We start from the raw sequence: 12,649 nt of genomic DNA, 5'->3' as shown, positions 1-12,649 counted from the left end.
GCATGTCCAGAACATATGTGTTAGGTTGCATTGCATCTGGGAACATCTGTCACAAGCTTCCGTGGTCCAATCTAGGTAAAGTTTGAAAAGTTTGTTTCTGCTATAGTGTAGTCTAAAGAGAACTTTAAATTGGATAACAGAAAGTCTAGCGCAGCTAGAGGAGGAATTAACTGCCTGCAATGCTCTTTTCCAGAGAGCATCTGGAGCTCCCTTTCCCAGTCGGACCTTCTCTTACGCATGGACAAGTCATCAGTTGGAGATAGGAGATTATAGAGGAATGGCACATGGCCCTTAGTCAGAGATTTAACCTGAAGCACCAAGTCTATGCCATTGAGGGGTGGCGCCTGAGGAAACTGGGGAGAGTAGGTTTGCGCAAAGTTGTGAAGTTGAAAGAAGCGGAAGAAGTCAGTATTATCTAGTCCAAAGATTGAGCACAGTTGGTCAAAACTAGGGAACAGTCCATCTATGTACAAGTCTCCAAGGCATCTCAGGCCTTTATTTTTCAGAGCTGCAAAGCATGACTAAATTTTGGCTGGTACAAATAAATGGTTGTTACAAAGGGGCGTCGTTTGAGGGAGGGAGAGCCATCCAAACCGCTTCCTGATTTGGGTCCAAATTTTTAATGTGTTGGTTACAATGGGGTTGGATGTGTAATTCGCTATAGAGAGGGAGAGGGTGCTGAAGAGACATGGAACATGAGTCTGCCTCTAACTGGCACTAACTATTTTGAGGTAAGGTAAACCAGAGTAAAACTTTTTGTGCGTTGGTAGCCCAGTAATACCCGAGGAGGTTGGGCAAACCCAGGCTGCCCAGTGACCAGTCCCTCATTTACCTGCCCAAGTGAACGTGGAAATGATACTGTTGATAAGATTAAAAAATGAGCGAGGAAGGTATATTGGTAGGCATTGAAAGAGGTAAAGGTATCTTGGTAAAATATTCATCTTTACTGTTTGTACTCTACCGGCAAGGGAGAGTGGTAGATGGTTCCATCTTTGAAGATCCTGTTTGACTGCTGTCATTAGCACTGAGAAGTTCTGCTCCCTAAGTGCACGTATAGATCGTGTAATCATTATTCCCCGATACTTTATGCCCACTGCCACATACTTAAATGGTATGAGGTGAGTTGGAATTTCTGCAGCCAGTTGGTTTATGGGGAGACACTCACTTTTGGAGATGTTCAACCTATAACCCGAGAATACGCTGAAGGAGTCTAGAGTTGAGAGAATAGATGGCAGGCAAGTCCCTGCCTAGAATCAGAGTATGGGAGTCCAGGTTGGGAATCAGAGATAGGACTGAATTGTAGAAGCTGGGATTGTCCCAATTGAGAGTGAAAAATTTGACCCATCTATGGCTGGTTCAACTTTCCATGCTCAGATCTAAGCAGGTGCGTCTCCTGAAGAAACATCACATCGGCGTTCAGATTCTTGACATAAGTCATAATCTTTGTTGGTTTTAATGCAGCATTCAAGCCCCCCATGTTTAAAGAGGTGAACTTTACCATCTGCCCTCCGGTGGTCTCTCCATCTAATGATCCAGTCATATTACCATGGATGGCAGAGAGGGTGTCAGGTCGATTCTAAGATACAGGCACAAAGAGATAGAAGAGATCATAACAGCAAACAACAAAAGCACAATACACCATAAAGCAGTACAACTTATCAACACAAAACAAACAGAAAAGGTCTGTTAATTGCATTTTACATAACCCTTGAATCTTTAACCAATTAATTCAATGTACCCCTCCAACATAAAATAGAAAATATATCAAAGCCAAACATTCCATATAATATCTGGATCACATAACAAACTGTAAACTGTGACCCGTGTAACAGTATTAAACACAATTTGTTAACCATTACTGCATTAAGTAAAACTCTCAGTACGAAGAAAAGAAAAAAAAATAGAAAATTTGCAGCATTAACAACGATAGGACAAAGGTATAAAAATAGAAATGAATGAATATATATTTATAGGGGACGAAACAATGCACCCCTTGCACGTAACGTTGTCTCAGAAGAACCAGAGGACAAAGAGTTGTAACTTTATATAAAAATAGCTACCAAAAAAAAAGTTGACCGATTGCTAAATAAGCTCAGTTTACTGCAGGAGAGCAACCATGAGATGGTTTAGCCGTTGGTACCCAACGCAGGCTAGTGCAATAGCCACTGGCTAACGTGGTGAGCAGCAAGTAGCAGTCTCAAGCAGAGTTTTCAGTCACATGTTGTCATTTTACAACAGTTAAGATTTAGTAATGTCGATATGCACTTGCTCTAATATGCACCGATGATAAACAGTCATACTTATTGGTGACCTCACGTCCTACCGTAGCTGCCATGGTGTTGTGTTTGTAGCCTAGCTGGCTAAGCTAGTCAGGCCCCGGGTTCTGCTTGTAGCTTGAGGCGAAGGCCACAGCCTCTTCTGGGGAGGAAAACCTCTTCTTCATCCCGCCGCTGAGTGTTACCTGAAGGCGCACCGGGAAGAGCAGTGCGGGCCTGAGAGAAAGGTTGTACAGTTCTGCCATCACCGTCCGATACTTAGCGCGTTCCTCCGCCACCTCCGGAGCATAATCCTCGAAGATCTGAACCGGGGCACCTCGGTATTGTAGTTTCCCCCTCCTCCTGCGAGCCTCTCGTATGATGAGGTCCTTAATTCGATAGCAGTGGATGCGCATAATCACAGGCCGCGGCCTCGATCCTCGCTCCAGCTTAGCAGCTAGCGTCCTGTGTGCTTGACCGAGCACACTTGACGCCGAGTAACTCAACCAGCAGCTTCAAGAAAAACATTGTGGGCGTCGGACCCTTGATCAATTCTGGGAGACCTATGACTCGGATATTATTCCTGCGGCTCCGGCTTTCGAGGTCCAATGTCTTTGCTAGTCGCTTGATGTTGCTATCGGCTAAGGCTTCTACTCTCGCCTCCAGAGTGCGGATACGCTGGTCATCTGACACAGCGCTGGTTTCCAGCGAAGTGATACACTGTCCATAATCTACCAAAGTGGTCTGCATTTTATCCAGTCTTGACTCTAGAGCAGCGAAAGAGTTTTGAAGATCCGCGGCAATGCTAGCTCTGTGTTTTTCCAGCAGGCCTTCAATGCCGGTTAGGCATGTGTTAGCACAGGCACTGGGGGCTTCATTCTCACTCTTTTTTGAAGGTTTCGTTGTTTTTGACATTGTTTCAGGTGGTCCGGTGTTATACTGAGTCTGGAGGATGTCAGGTCTTACTTGGGTCGTTGAGAGTAATATAAAAAATATGGGTTTTTGCAGAATTCAATTACGGGAGACGGAGACTACGCTGCCCTCACATGCTCACCCAACCGGAAGCCCTCTTTTAACAGTATTTTTATAGCCAGATTGGAAAATGAGCTAAGAAAGGAGGAGTCATAACATCTAATATTGAATTGAATCCCAGCAACGAACCCACGGATGTAGTACTGAGGTTTAAAATGGCGAATATCCATGCAGTAGCAAATGAAAGCACAAATAGTATTTATGGAATCAGGTTTAAGTGGCATATAAATATAGACACAAAACAGTGCAAAAACCCATCCTCATGGTAAACCTTGGCTGTTGATGTGATGACACGCTCCTGACATGCTGCGGTAAGCGTGTTGTCTCATTTCCAGTCACTGGCTGTGTTACTGATAGCGTTTTTGCTTCTCTCAACTCAGTTAATTAGGGACCAAGCCAAAAAGGCAGAGGACTACTGTAAAACAGTAGGCGGTGCCACATCACACCTTACAATGTAAAACAATGGGGAGGCAATCTATGGGCATGAACTTTGTGTCAAACAGAGGCTTCTGACATCTAAACTATAAGTGTGACCACTTTCAAACCTGTATCAATGGATTCACAATGAAATTTCCTATCAAAAAATATTATTTTTAATGTAAGCTTTGGCCAGAGTAATGGGATTTATGAGGAGATTTCACAAAAAGCGTACTCTAAAATCCTCCTCTCCAACTGCTCCTGGTGATGTTGCTCACACTCATTATAAAATCACAAAAGGAGCAAGAAAAGACTTTAAAACTCACACTCTAATATCTCAAAAACAATAAAAGATAGAAAGAACATGTAAATTCAAGATTTGTAGGTTAAAGTCTCATGAATCATGAAGAAGCTCAAATGAAGTTTGTATCTAAAACTATGATGAAGCAGTAAATGTTCAAAAAGGTGTGGGTTCGCTCACACTCTCCATTCAAATACATGAGTGTTTTTCTGTGTCCAGCTGTAGTTATTTATTGTCTCTACACACCTGACAGTACACATGTCAATCAAACTTTGACCAGGTCATGTGGGTTAAAAGTCTTTCCTTTTCTAAAAATAGACTTGATGAAAATTAGGAAAATAATTTGTTTTACACACAAACTCATCAAGAGTTTTCAATTTACTAATTGAAATTCAAGTGAATGGGCCCAAAACTTGCATAATTTTGATAACACAGGTGTGAGCAAGACAGACATGTCTCACCCTGCAGAAAATTCTCATCCTGTCAATCAAGCTTTCAAAATAAAAGCACACCACTCTCTCCCTCTTGCTCCCCTGCTCTCTCTTGCTTGGTGTGTCACATAGTTATTCCTCTGCCTCCTTTAGTGATAATGGTACATGTAATAAATGTAGTTTATTTGCAGTGTTGGAGATGGGACTCAGTGCCTTGGAAGCACGGTTCCGCACCATGGAAATCCAATCATTAGCTACTGTAGTTTTCCACTCCCCAGTAGTCAGTGCAGGCCAATGCGCTGTAGCCCCTACTACTCAGTAGTTCCTGAGCAGCCATGAAGCCAGGGTGGCTGGATGAGTCTCTGAAGGAATCATAGTGCTAAGAAGAAGCCCATGGTTCACCACCAACCAAATCATGTTTCTAACAGGTTCTCTTCACTCATTGACACTGTGTCACTGAGAGCTGGGGGCACTTCAATAGCCATGTTTCTATTAACCTATTTTTATACACATTTTGAAGTTTCACATCAGAAAAGCTTAATGGAAACACCAAAATTCGAAAAAAATTTGGTGGGAACGTACGTAATTCGCATTTTCTTTTTTGTAACATTTCAAAAGTCAGCTTAAAATTCTCTCGCGAATCCAATAGAAACACGGCTACTGACTGTTTAAAGGCAACTATGGGCATTACAGGGGTTGGCCAGACACTCTCTCACATGCGCCAAATTTTGAGTTGATTATGATTTATAAAGGGAAACAGGTGTAGGACATGTGTGTGCACTGTGTTATATATCAGAATATTTTTGTGCGTAAGCACTTCCTGTGTTTCATCCGCACAAAACACAGAAACCTTTTGACATGAATGGTGCACACAGTTTTATAACTGAGGCCCCCGGTCTGATATGGCTGAGTTTATTAGCAGACCAAAAGCACAACAACCCACAGTTGAGAAAAGGAGGCAGAGTTGTAGTCCTACATGCTTCTCTGTGCTTCCATTAGAGCAGTTACCCCCCCCAAAACCCCATTGAAACTGTGTCTGCCCCTCAACCACTTAAATCAGTTAAACCTAAAGTAAACAGAAGAGAAGTTATACATAAAAATCTAATAAAAATTAACACCACCACTGCAATAGTACAACAAAATAGGATAATTAAATTTGGAGTCTTACACATTAGATCTCTGTCATCTAAAACTGTATTAATAAATGATCTAATCTCAGATTATATTGATTTATTTTGTCTTACTGAAACCTGGCTGTGTCATGAAGCAAACGTTAGGCTAAATGAATCCACCCCCCCGCCAGTCATATTAATACTTACATTCCTCGAAACACCGGACGAGGTTGCAGCCATTTTGAACTCAAGCCTATGAATCAACCCTAGCTGTAAATTTAATGATAACTCACTCTAAAGCCTTGGTCTTAGTCTTTCATACCCAACCTGGAAAACTTTACAGCCAATTCTGTTTCTTATAGTGTACCACCCTTACTCGTACTCTGAAGTTTTATCTGAATTCTGAGTTTTTATTAAACTTATTCCTTAGTACACATAAAGTAATTATAGTATGTGACTTTAATATTCATGTGGATGTTGATAACGATAGCCTTAGCACTGTGTTTATCTCTTTATTAGGCTAAGGGCTAATTCAGACCAAATCAGGCATTGTGGTGTACCACTGCAGGGTTTTGTGGAAATGTGTGGGGGTGTGGGCATGATTATTTGTGCTTTAGAATGTAACCATTGTGAAACAATCATAAAGTAACACTTTATTGATCTAATTCACTGGCTTTCTCACTAGCTCCCTCTCTTCTTTCACTCTCTAGCGCACTTGTCCACAGCTGTTCTGTCTCTCTCGCTCGCTGGTGCTCTCAGCTCTCTAAGTCAGGAAGCTGACAGCAAAGTCTAACTATACTTTTAACATTATCAAACAAAGAGAAAAGTCTTCCCTTCTTCCTAGTAATGTCTTTGTCCTCTCTCATGGCGGGGTTTTACAGCCCTGTAAGCCGATCACAGCTGGCAATCAGTCTGATCGCCAGCTGTGATCGGCCCCTGCAGCGTGACATCGGATTGCGTTTCTAGCCAAAACAAATTGCTTCTCTCAGAATGTTAATAAACCTACCCACTGTTTTAACCACCCCCTCAACCTTGCTCAACATATCAAAATTGGACATTTACTAGTTTTCCACAAAATCCTATTCTATCAGACCATTACTTAATAACTTTTGAATTCCTGTTATTGGACTACACCCCATTAGACAAAAATGTTTTCATCAGATGTCTGTCTGATAGTGCTGTAGCTAAAATTAAGGAAGCGATTCCATCAGCATTGAATTCAATGTCATGTCTCAACAACAACAGAGGACCTTTAGACTCTCCCAAATTGATCATCTGTTGATAATAAAAAAAAAAAAGAATTTAGCTTCATGGCATACCCGCAAATTAAAACAAACATCATGAAGATTTAAAAGGATATGGTGTTCCACCAAAGGAAAGGCACTCTGTAATGCCAGAGCCATCAATAGAGGAGAATAAAAACAGCCCGAGGTTCCTTTGCAGCACTTTGACCGGGCTGACAAAGAGTCATGACTCTATTGATCCATGTATTTGTATAGCTCTCAGTGAATGACTTCATGAGCTTCTTTAACAATAAAATTATAACCATTAGAGACAAAATTCATCACCTCCTGCCCTCAACAGGCACTGATTTATCCCCAAACACAGGAACCTTAGAAACTGTAGAAAACTGTTTTTCTCCCAGTCGACCTTCCTGAATTAACTTCAATGATTTCTTCATCGAAAACATCAACCTGTCTTTTAGACTCTATCCCAACTAGGCTGCTTGAGAAAGTCTTACCCTAGCACTTCTTAGCACTTCTTTACCAGATATGATCAATCTGTCTTTAGTAACAGGCTATGTACCCAGGCCCGAGCTGGCAATCGGGAGCACTGTGGCCTGGCCTGCTAAATGGTCTTGCAGGCCCGCCACAGGCTGCAGATTTTTTTTTTTTTTTTTTGACCCTGAACACAACACTGTCTGGAGCACTGTGACAGCCAGGCATGGTAGAAGTAGAGAGCAAGTCCAGAGAGAGAGAGAGAGAGAGAGAGATCAGTTGGCAGTTAGTGCAGTTAAATGACTTAGCAGCAAGATGAATTGTGGAAAAAAGAGAAGGGGTGGAGAAGAGAGGGAAAGAGAGAAAAAAAGAAAGGTGCTTGCAGGAGATGCCGCTAAATGCCACAAAATTGAACACGTGTGCATGCAGGGGACCACAGCGGCCAGGTTAGTCAGTAAATAAATGTGCTCACTGCTAACGTTTGCTACCTAGCTAACGTAGCTAATATTACCGTTGCGTCATCAGTGTCCCATGTCAATGTTAAAACTGCCAAGAAACTGGACAATCAATAATTTCTTAAAATCACTAATGGCATAATTGGCATGTCTAGTATAGTTAATGTGGTCAATATTATTTGAAAATTCATATGTTTTGGTGAAAATTTCAGTCAGTGAGTTAGTCATTATTTGTTGCAGATACCTCGTACCATTTTTAAAGCAGGACTTACTTTTTAAAGTCTGGTATTGGTGCTGTTTATTTGGACTAAAGCTGCTGATAGTTCCTGATATTGGAATTATATTATATATATTTTGATATTTTTGATTTCTTATAAATGTAACCATTTCTGTGCCAAAATATTCCAAGTATACAGTGTTTTTTATTCTTCTCAGGGCAGAGAAACAGTAATTGTAATATTTAACTAATAACAATAATTGTGCTATTACCATGTGGCCTCAGAGCCTTTCTTGGTCACAAACTTCATTTGTTCAAGTCTCACCTAATCATTTTGAAGTGTTTAAAATGCCTTTGGATTAATACAATTTAATCCTGCTTAACACTGAATATTTCTGGTGTATGCATCATTAAACATTAAATTGAAAGATGTGCAGTTTATCAGAAAATGAAATTTATCTCAAACTTAAATTTGTACTACCTTAAAAACATTTTTTTTAATTTCCAATAAAACAGTTTCATAACTGCTGTAAAATATTAATGGTAATTCTGGCTCTTCCACAAAGTCACACGCAAGGCATTCTGCTGAAAGGTTTCCCTACACATAGCAGTTTGATTATGTCTGCAGGTGACCATTTTCTCTTAAATTCAAAGAACAAAAAACTACATTTATGACACATACACACACAAACAAATGTACTGATAATGTATTTTATTCCTCATCATCATGCAGTTAAAAAGTCTCATCCTCATTATTCAATCATTGACAAAAACAGATTCATCCTAATGTTGTACAGTAAATAATGGCTGACCCTTTAACATTCAGTTAAAGTCATAAAAGAATATTTCTCCATTCAAAACCTTCAAAACATTAGAATTTTTAAGCAGAGATGTTAAGTGGAGATGCTGAAAACACTAAATTCAAACTTTGTGTGTGTGTGTATGTGTGTGTGTGTGTGTGTGTGTGTGTGTGTGTGTGTGTGTGTGTGTGTGTGTGTGTAACACTCACTACCAGTAACAGTGATTTCCTGTCAGCCTGCAGCATCACAACAGGATGAATCCTTGTTACTGACAGTGACATGTCACAATCAAATACAGTCCCCATCCATGTCTGCCTGATGATTGACAGGAACTCCAACCACCAGTGCTGAGAGATGACTCTAACCAACACACAAACACAAGATGCAGATGAGTGAATGCTTCATATTCAGTCAATGCTGTAAATATATAAGGAGTACCACAACACCTCTTTCAAAGAGGGAAAGGAGTGGAGGAAAGAAAAGCAGAAGAGGAAGAAGAAAAAGCACAAAAAACAAAAAGGGCATCAAAAGAAACAGAGTGAGAGATAGAAAAGGAGCATAAACACACAGAGAGAAGTACAGAAAGGGAGGAATATGTAATCAGACAGATTGAATATGTTACTAATAAAGAGTACTGTGTCTCCATGTGTGAAAGTCAAGGTTAAGTCCAAAGGTGTGTCAAGATAACAATGTACAGAGTTCAACAGAGAGATAAAAGAGAAAAAAAGAATTAACAGATTACACAACAGATGGGGAAAATGTAATAAGTCATGGTGCTTAGAAACAGTATTTTCAAGGTTTTAATACCTGAACATTAGTAAACACGTTTCTTACTATTTTGGATCTTTGTCAGATTATTGTATACTTTTGAAAACAGGACAGCTTTATATAAATCACCAAAATTACAAGTCAAAAACAATTCATTAAGTAAACGTTCAGACATTAAACAAGTGATATTTACAGTTTTTGACACTTCCACTTGGGGGCGAAAAGTGACACATTTTCCAACTCTATACATTAGGTGGTGAACATAGTGGAGCATTTAGCAGCTAAAGAGCCAAATAATTTATATATATAGAAGTTAGTTGAGGCCAAAACAGAGATAAAAGGAGAGTGAATGTTCATCAGGTGGACACAAACACGATTCCAAATCAACTGCTTGCTAACATATTGACAACTTCATAAGAAGATAATATGTCAGAATTTTGTTTAATACTTGTTTTTACTCCCAAGTGGAAAAAACAACAACAAAAATCATGCAGCTTTAATCTCAGCATCTTTGTATCACTAGAAATTTACCTAACTACAAATGTATCAGTATTTTTACTTGAAAAGTTTAATTGATTGTTTTCTACCAATTGATTGACTGAAAAATCAGCTCATCTTATTTAATATGTAAACTTGAGACTCTGTTCTCTAATAAAAACATCTGTATTCCCTGTTGTCTGCTGCCTCAGTAAACAAAGCACAGAAACATGGTGACACTTAGTTTTAGTAGCTGCTGCACTCTTTTCATTTACACTCAATCAAGTGTATTGATCTGAGAACCATGATTGACCATCTACAACTACAGAATCAGTGTGAATATTCTCTCTCTCACACACACACTCACACACACACACACACACACTGTAGAAAACAAAAGGATAAAAAGAGAAGATCAGAAGGAGAGCAGGAGAAACTCAATCCATCCGTCACCTTTAAGAGCAAGTGACCTCTTTGTGTGTGTGTGTGTGTGTGTGTGTGTGTGTGTGTGTGTGTCTGTGTCTGTGTCTGTGTCTGTGTGTGTGTGTCCCCCCTGGTGGCTGTTTGTGTCAAGGGAACGGAAACTTAAATCAGCAATTTAGGTTAATAATTAATGAGCTTAACGATGTATTATTAATGAGACTGAAGGCTTAATTGCCCTCTGCTTAAAAAAGGCAGATAACACCTGAAGATAGAAAGAGATACGTGGAGAGAGAAGGGATGAACAGAGCAAGAGGGTAAAGATGACAAGTGGAGGGGAAAACGGATGGAAAAAGACATAATGAGAGAGTAAAAAAAGAAACTGATGATAGAAAATGGAAGGAAAGAGGGGTGGAAAAAACAGAAAGAAGAAATACTGTAAATAGAGAGAGGAGATATAGAAGTGGCTAAGAGATCAGGAGAAGACAAAATTGAGGGAAAGGCTAAAAAGAGAAAAGGTGTGAATAAAGACTTGAGAGAAAGATGAGCAGAAGTGAAAGATAAATGAAAGCAAAACAAGTTGGGTTAAGCAAAGGAGAAGAGGTAGATGGATGAAAAAAGAGAGAAGTCAAAAAAATGAAAAAGGTATCTGAAGAGAGGAAGAGATGAGAGATGCAGGGAGAGAGAACAAGAAGTATAGGCAGATGTGTAGACAAAGATAAAGAGAGACAGATAATTAAAAGTAGAAATGGAAGGATAGATGGAAAAACATGAAGAATGAAAGAGGGATAGCCAGATGAGCAGAAATAACAATTTTAAGAGATGGAATAAAATGGAGAAAAAGAAAGGACTTAGACATTAACATGGTAAGAGGTCAGAAAAGATGAAAGGACAGAGGGAATGAAAAGACAAAAAGAGGGAATAATAAGAAGGGGAGAAGGAGAGGAATGTTAAAAGGAGGGTTGTGGACTTAACAACGGTCACATTCGTCACCATCCACAGTAGGATTTCTACAGTCCAGATTGCCTTTATATTTGGTGCCAATACTCAGGCTGCCTGGAGTATGAATCCTCATCTGTTTAGTGCAACACAAGGAAACAAATGGCAAGACTTAACTTAGGCCAGAGCCAAGCTAGCTGTTTCCCCCTGCTTTCAGTCTTTATGCTAAGCTAGGTTAACCACATCCTGACTCAAAAAGAGAGTAGATAAGCATGTTTCCAAAAATGTTGAACTATCCCTTTGATATCTTTTAATTCTTGATTTATTTAACTACTATGGACTATGGAGCCTGCAACTCCTCAAAGATTTGTATTAAAATATGCAGTGGAACACAGCTCAATAGTTTTTTTGAGAAATTACTGAGTTCTCAGCAAAATATTACATATTTAAAACTGCCATTTTAAACTGCCAAAAGAATCTATCGAGTAAAAAATGGTAGATAATGTTGCTGTAATGTTCATCTCTGTGCCTCTTTACTCTTCTCTTCTTCTCCAGTGTGTATCGAGTTGCCCAGACAGTTTGTTAATTGCAGGGAGATTACAGTGTGTATGAGCTAGCATCAGGCCTTTTAGCAGTACCTAGACACTATTGGATTGAGATCATGTTGACTGCATTAACACCTAGTAACATCTCTATGCAGCAAAACACATGACTCTATCAATGTGAGCAGGTCGGGACAGAGCTGCTCACTTTCTGTCTGGCAACACATCTTTGTCTAACTCTCAGTTTAAACCTACACATTTACAGGTTCAATCAATGAATTCTCTGTTTGCAAGTCCTCATTCGATTGTAACTGGGAGGTGTGAGCTTGAAATTTTATAAATGGTTGGGGTTGAAGAAATGGGAAAACCTGAACTGATCATCATGACATTTGAAGATATAAGACCACATCACCTATTAGAAAACTCAAAAAAGTTTCATTAGAATAAAATGAAATACAATTGGTAATATGAAGCTTATAAATATAAATAAAAAATAAAAAAAATAAAAAAATAAATTCCACACATGTCATGTTATTCTTAAATGGGAACTATTTATTTTATTTGTAATATACGAAGCACATCGTTAAATTTTATTTCACTGCATAATGAACCAAAAATACAACCAAATACCAGTTTTCACCTGTCTGGGTTGATACAAATTTCTATACTAAAATATAAACTAATTTTTGCTATTCTTTGTGTATTTTTAATACACATCTTTTACTAAATACAGAAATAATTAAGCTGAATATTGTAAAATATCTG

Source organism: Thunnus albacares, chromosome 24 (assembly GCF_914725855.1).
Source record: "Thunnus albacares chromosome 24, fThuAlb1.1, whole genome shotgun sequence".
NCBI lineage: Eukaryota > Metazoa > Chordata > Actinopteri > Scombriformes > Scombridae > Thunnus > Thunnus albacares.
This window is presented reverse-complemented; position numbering follows the sequence as displayed.